Consider the following 7,374-nt stretch of genomic DNA (forward strand, 5'->3'; position numbering starts at 1 on the left):
TGAGGTACCCAGGCCATAACAGATAGAAGAAATGTTCTATTGGTTCTGACATAGTGTGACCTTAAGAAAGTCATTTGGTGCCTTCATTTATTTTCTCACTTTGAAATGAGGAATAAGCAAGGGGAAGGGAGCCACCCACACTCTTCTGTGACTTATAGTCTTAACTAGTTTCCTGGAATGTGAGGAGGCCCCACAACTTTCCCAGGGTCACACACAGCCACTGTATGTCCAGGGCAGGAGCTGAACTCCAGTCTTTCTGAGGAAAAGGCTGACCATCTATCTACTATGCTAAGCCAAGCTGCTTCTTCCTCATCAAATAGGGAAGGTAAAATATGAAGGTCATGTTTGTAAAATGTTTTAAGGCCTATAGAATGAAAATATTCATTTTAGCCTTTCATGTTGCCCTTTAATCCCCTTCTCCATCCTTTCTCCTTGTGGATGGTGGAGGGGGGGGCGGGGGACACATTGAAAAAACCCAGATTGACTCTTTGGTCCTGACAAAAGGTAACCCCTTTAACATAAGAATCATGTTAGGACACAACTGCCCTCTAGTGGACAAAAGTGGGATCTTGCTAGAAGGCCTGTGATTCTGTGATGTTTTTATGTTTTTGTTTTTTTAAGGAGGCCTTTTTATTATTCTCTTGTCTGTAGGTGAAGGCCATGTCTAGTTCACTGTTTTATTTTACATGTTAATGTTTTGCCATCATTTCTGTTTTGTATAAGAGATGGACCTTATTCTAGTGTGTTCCCTATGTTGATTATTTCTATTTTGTTCTACATATAGCTTATTTGAACATAATTGTTTCATGTTGTTTCCCCCATTACATTATGAACTCCTTGAGATCAGGGACTGGATTTTGTCTTTCTTTGTATGTCAAGCATTTAGCACTGTGTCTGGCACATAGTAGGTGTTTAATAGATATTTGTTGACTAACTATAAGGAGAAAATAAACTTTACTGAATGTTTAATTTTGAAATACAAATGTCAGTGGTCTTTGGCCTGGAGACCAGTTGCCTTTCTGATTAATAACGATTCTTTCTGAGCCTATGCCCACATTTTATTATTAATGTTGAGTGCAAGTTCCAAGGTAACTAAATGACAGAGCTTGATAGAGCAGAAACAGTGATCACAGGATCATAGATTTAGAGCTGGAAAGGACTTTAGTGTCCATCGTGTCATGGGGTGCAGAGCACCCCAGAAGTTCTCTGGGGCCCATCAAGGAATCTTCTTGAGAAACTAAGCCAGAGAACAGATATGTCTAGAGAGATAAGTGGAACCAAATCGGACTGAGCTAGCTTTGGAATCTCCACCCTTCATTCTGATTTCCCTTACCCCTGGGGAAATAAATTTGGGTGTGGCTGCGGCCTTTGTGTCTTGAAGAGAGATCTGTAGCCACCCCTCACCTAATTCCTTTAGTCACCACCAGTGGGGGATGGTCCTCCCTCACTAAAGGAACTTTCCACCGTCAAAAGGCCACCCCTCCCCACATCAGTCCTCTATAAAAGTACCTGCAAGTCTCCTGCTCGAGGAGATTGGTACCTCAGAGCCATGTGCTTTGTGCCTATCTCCCCATGAGAAGTCCAAGGATTTCTTTCATGGTTTCCCTTCCCCCCCTTCCCTTCCCTTGCCCCTAAATAAACTACCATCTTATTTTAACTGCTTTTGTGTGAAAGAGGGTGTAATTCTTTAAAGAGGAATTCCTAAGAACCCCAACCACTAACCCAAACCCTGTACCCCATTTCACCCATAACAATCACATCCAACCCTTTCATTTTGCAGATGAGAAATTTGAGGTTGAGAGAGGTTCAGTAGCTTGCCTAGTAAGTGTCTGAGGCATGATTTGAACTCAAGTTTTCTTAACTCCAAATCCAGAGTTCTGTGCATGAAAGGTCTTTGGACAAAGAGCTGACTTTGACTTCAGCTCAATGATAGGGAAAGAAAGAAAGGGGTGGGGGAGGTAGAGGGAGGGAAAGGAAGAAAGAAAGAAAGAAAGAAAGAGAGAGAGAGAGAGAGAGAGAGAGAGAGAAAAGAAAAGAAAGAACCTGTGGCATTAACCACATTTTCTTAAACATTAATCAAGGGCTGAGCAAACAGTGGAGGTTATGGTTATCCAGTAACATCCTATAACTCAAGGCAGATAAGTTTTAGGCCAAGCAGTTCTAGGGGAAGGAATGTACTAAATTTCTACCCACTGAGGGATTGGTCTTTATCAGCTATAATCAAAATTTTCTTTTTCCATTACTGTGTTTTGAAGTCCTTTGGTGGAATTAGCATTTGCTTTCCTTTGCTCAGTTATTGAGCCTGAGAAGAAATCTACTTTTCTTTCTTACCCAAGATGCTTGGGGGGAGGTGTGGGGTGTTGAGAGGCTGGGAAGAGGCTGGTTCCCAACCAACTAAATGTAGCCTTCTTTCACTGAGGCCCATTTTCCCCATCTGTAAATTCAGGGGGTTGGACTGGATGGTTTCTGAGGTCCCTATCAGCTCAATGAGCTCTTTCTTGCCTGTTATCATTTTACTGACCCACTACCAGTACTGGTGGGGGGGGGGGTTGCATGTGCTTTGTTCCATATCAAGGCATTTTAACTGAGTATAGTCAGATAAGGAAATAAGGAAATGAGGTGGTGAAAAGGTGAATTTGGAGATCTTGTTGGGTGCACTGGAGCAAGAGTCAGGAGACTTGGAACAGTGGAGATAAACTAATCCCCTTAGAGGGGACTAGTTGATAAGATTTAAGACTTTAACCTGCCAAGAGCTATTTGCATTTTGATAGGTTGTTATAGAAGATTGAAAAGGTCTCTAAGGAACTTGAAATTTTAAGAAATGCATCTCCAGGAAGGGAAATTTCAGGCTCTGATTCGTGTGTGTGTGTGTGTGTGTGTGTGTGTGTGTGTGTGTGTGTGTTAGAAGAGGGGGAGGCCTTTCTGGTGCACCTTGACTTTGGCAAGAGATGTAAGAAAAGGCTTTTGCTTCAATATTTATCTTCAAAATGAAAATGATCAAGCTAAGGACTGGGAATTGAAAATATCTGCTTTTCCTGGGCTACATATACATATGAACACATATATGTATATATACAAGCTACACACATATGTTTTATATTTTTTAAGCAGATTTATGATTTCATTGGCATAGTTAACTGCTAGGGAGGAAACTCCCCCTACAATGAAGGTACATACCTACACAGTTACTTACAGTCTTAGAGAATAGCCTGTGTGCACTAAGAAATTACACGTTTCACTCAGGGTGAGCCAGCCAATATGTGTCAGAACTAGGACTTGAACCCAGCCCTTCCTTACTGAGGCCAGCTCTCAATCTACTGTGCAGTGATGGACTATTCCTCTGTGTGTGTGTGTGTGTGTGTGTGTGTGTGTGTACATACACATATATACTGTGGAAATTTATTTTGATTTGGGGACCCTGCCTTTGGACTGAGATTAAAAAAGCCTTAGGCCCTCGAGTTTTTTCTGTGTGAGGGGCTCCCCCTCCACTTCAGCTGAGCCAAAAAAGCCCTGTAGGCTTTTCAGGATGCCAGGTCAGAAGACTGGGGGAAAAAAAAAAAAAGAAGCCCTCAGCTCCCTATGCCCTGAGGGGAGCTGCCCCGGAGATCCCAGGCTTGCCTGGCAGGCCTTAGCATAGCCCGTGCAGAGGTCCCAGGCACGCAGCAGCGGGCACGGGCCCCTCGAGCCCCACTGGGCACAGCCCTAGTGCGGCCAGCGGATTAGCTTGGCATGTGCAGGGGCGCAGAGAGCCTGAGGTTTGAGGGGAGAGAAGGAACATATATACAGGGGAGCTAGTGAGACAGTGAAGGGAGGTGCTGGAGGACTAGGAGGACACAAGGAGGCCAGAAGATTAAAAGGAGACAGTACGGTGGTTGGAGAAAGTGCACTAGAGATGCCAGGGGGTTGGCAACAGAGGTGAGGATGCTAAAGGGCCTTTCAGGGGGGTCCATAAAGCGAAAGCTGGAGTGAAGGAGAAAAAGAGTGAAAGTTGGAGAAAGCTGGAGCATACCTTAAGGCAAGAGGCAGCAGGCCCTTATTGTGTTAAAAGCAGACAGGTTATACAATTTGCATTTCTTAACCCTTATCTCTTACATTGATTTTTATAAATAAATTCTTCTTTGATTATTTAATTAAGAGGCTTCTTAATTGTTTGCTTATCAATTTTGGGAGTGGAGCAGTGTGGAGAAATTTTTAAAAGGCTTTAACAGATTGGCTTTGGAAATTAATAGCAGTCAGATAGCCAGCCAGTCAAAAAGTCCCCAGATTAGTCCTCCAGTTAGATTAGGCCCTGCAGTAAGATTAGTCCCCCCAAATTAAGCTAGTTAAAATATTCTTACAATTGAATGGCAACCACAGCAGGATTTATGGCCCAATTATAATTTTTCTAAAGTTACAATTTTTCATATAATTATAATTTTTCATACAAGTCCAGTTATATAATTTTTTCAGACTAGATTATAGTTCATAATAATTTTTTAACAATACTATATAAACATATATGTAGATATATCCGCACATCTATTCACAAAGATGCATATATAGGTATACATATGTGTATGTGTATGTGTATATAGCTTAGTTTATAGTCCTAAACGTGATGATCCATTCACCTATCTGGGAAAACCATAACGGAGGTATCTTGGCAGAGTAGATTGAGTACTGTATTTAGGGCCAGAGGACCTAGATTGAATTCCTGGCTTTGTGACATAGGACAAGTCACTTAATGTAATTAACCTCACTGAAACTCAGTTTCATCATCTGTAAAATGAGAGAGTTGGACCATGAGGGACTGGACTAAGTGACCTCTATGGTCCCTTCTAGTTCTATTTAGATCTTATGATCTATGAACTCTTTGAAAGATTCTTTTTTCTCTTTTTGACTACTAGTGGTAGATAGATGACTGCATCTGATGTCACAGTATCACTAAGAGAGTTGCTTATCATGGACTTGCATGCATATCTCTAATTCTACCTAAATCTAAGTCCAAAGAATATACCAGGGATATATACTATTTGGGGTTTTCTTGGCAGAGATACTAGAGTGGTTTGCCATTTCCTTCTTCACCTCATTTTATAGATGAGGAAATGGGCAAACAGGGTTAAGTGATTTGCCCAGGGTCACACAGCTAATAAGTGTCTGAGGCTAGATTTGTTTTTTGGGTTTTTTTTTTTTTTTGTGAGGCAATTGGGGTTAAGTGACTTGCCCAGGGACGAACAGCTAGTAAGTGTTAAGTGTCTGAGGCCAGATTTGAACTCAGGTCCTCCTGGCTCCAGGGCCGGTGCTCTATCTACTTCGCCACCTAGCTGCCCCCTGAGGCTAGATTTGAACTCATGAAGATGAGTATTCCTGACTCCAGGCCTGACACTCTATCCACTGTGCCACCTACCTGTCCAGGCTCCTAGTAGGTACTTAATAAAAGTGTTTAATTGTTTTTTCTTCCTTCCTTCCTAATTCTGAACTTAACAAAGACAAAATAAAATTGATACTTCCAAATACATAGTATAACAGAAGAAAAGTACTATACATGAAACCAAGGCTTGCTTTTCTTTTCAACATATAATGAATCATACATGTAACTCTCAAAGGTGTCCAACTGGTATGTGATTCTGGTCTTCCTTCTGTTCTCTTTTGTGCATTTTCTTTTCCGAAAAGGTGTTTCTTTTACTCTCTTGTCTTTTTTTGGTACACTATCCCTATCTTTTCTCTCCCTTCCATCTACCCTCACCCCCTGCTGGAAAGGAAAAGAAAAAGCCCATGTAACAAATATCCATGGTCAAACAAAACAAATTCCTATATTGGCCTTGTCTGAAAAAAAAATTTATATATATTATCCTGCATCTTGAGTCTATCACAGCTCTCAATAGATGTAGGTAGCATGCTTCAATGTCTGTTGAACCGAATCAGATTATAGACTTAGAGTCAACAGGCATTTCTTGAATTCTTCTTTCCATTTCTGATACTAAATCACCTTTTATGTCTGGTGTTGGATCCACAGTTCATAGCCATAGCTCAAGTGGGTTGCAGGACGAAACTTGGGCCAATAATGATGCTCACCCTGAACTCCAAAAGATAATCCAATTATGTTCCATACTGTCATTGACATTTTCTGATTATCTATCTAGAGATCTATAAAGTTTGATGCCCCTGCTTGGCAGTCACAATATGTGTACAAGTATTCAGAGTTTTCATAATATTTTTCAATAATCTATTTTCATTGTTCCTGGAAAATTATAGATGCTTAATAAATGTTAAATAAGTCATACCTAGAAACAGGAAAGTGTTAAAAAAGATCCCAGCATAATACTCCAATAAAGTCAAGAGTGAAAAATTATTTCTCTTCTAACTACCAATAGAATACTATACTTAGCCAACTCTCAGCTCTTGAGAATCTCCAGTCTCAATTGTGGCAGCAGTGGGAACCCTTCTTAGAATTGGCTCCAGATGAATTGGGAAATCCCAGTCCTGATTATGGTCTGGAAAGACACCTAGCAGTTATCTAATCTTTCTCTGGCTCCCAACTCACTTTCTTGGCCTCCTCTCTAGTAACACTCCTGCTTGCTGCTTTTTTCCCCTTGCTTTTGCCTTCAAATTATCCTATGGGTCAAAGGTCACTGGTCAAGCTTGGAAGACTATCCTGGGGGCGGCTAGGTGGCGCAGTGGATAAAGCACTGGTCCTGGATTCAGGAGTTCCTGAGTTCAAATCCGGCCTCAGACACTTGACACTTACTAGCTGTGTGACCTTGAGCAAGTCACTTAAGCCCCATTGCCCTGCAAAAAAAAAAAAAAGACTATCCTGTCCTCCAACCAAAGAGCACTCTTTTAAAGTATTACACATTTTTTTAAAAAGTACTACACATTTACTCTATCTATTCATTCATTTATATTTGTTTGTTCACTTGCCTGCTGGCTTTTTTTTTTTTTTGAGGCAATGAGGGTTAAATGACTTGCCCAGGGTCACATAGCTAGTATGTGACAAGTGTCTAAGGCTGGATTTTAACTCAGGTCCTCCTGAATCCAGGGCCAGTACTTTATCCACTGTGCCACCTAGCTGCCCCCAGCTTATTTATTTTTGAGACCAAATCTCTGTATCTCACAGAAACTGGAAGAGCAACAAGCAATTCACTGACCTGATGGCCCTTTAACATGCTCCATTTCCAACCTTGACTTGTTTGCTTGTCTTTGAGCAGCTCAGTGGCCCCCAACTTCTTGGGATTTTACCATATTGTTGCCAGACAGTATGGATCCCCAGTTGGATTTTAGTCTTATGTCAGCTCTCGAGTAGCAGAGATTACCAGCGTGCACTATCATGCCCATAATAGTAAAGAAGCTTCATCTTTCCCCTCTAAGACTTTCTAGACCAATTCCATTTGACTG

The sequence above is a fragment of the Dromiciops gliroides genome, chromosome 1, assembly GCF_019393635.1.
Source record: "Dromiciops gliroides isolate mDroGli1 chromosome 1, mDroGli1.pri, whole genome shotgun sequence".
Taxonomy (NCBI): domain Eukaryota; kingdom Metazoa; phylum Chordata; class Mammalia; order Microbiotheria; family Microbiotheriidae; genus Dromiciops; species Dromiciops gliroides.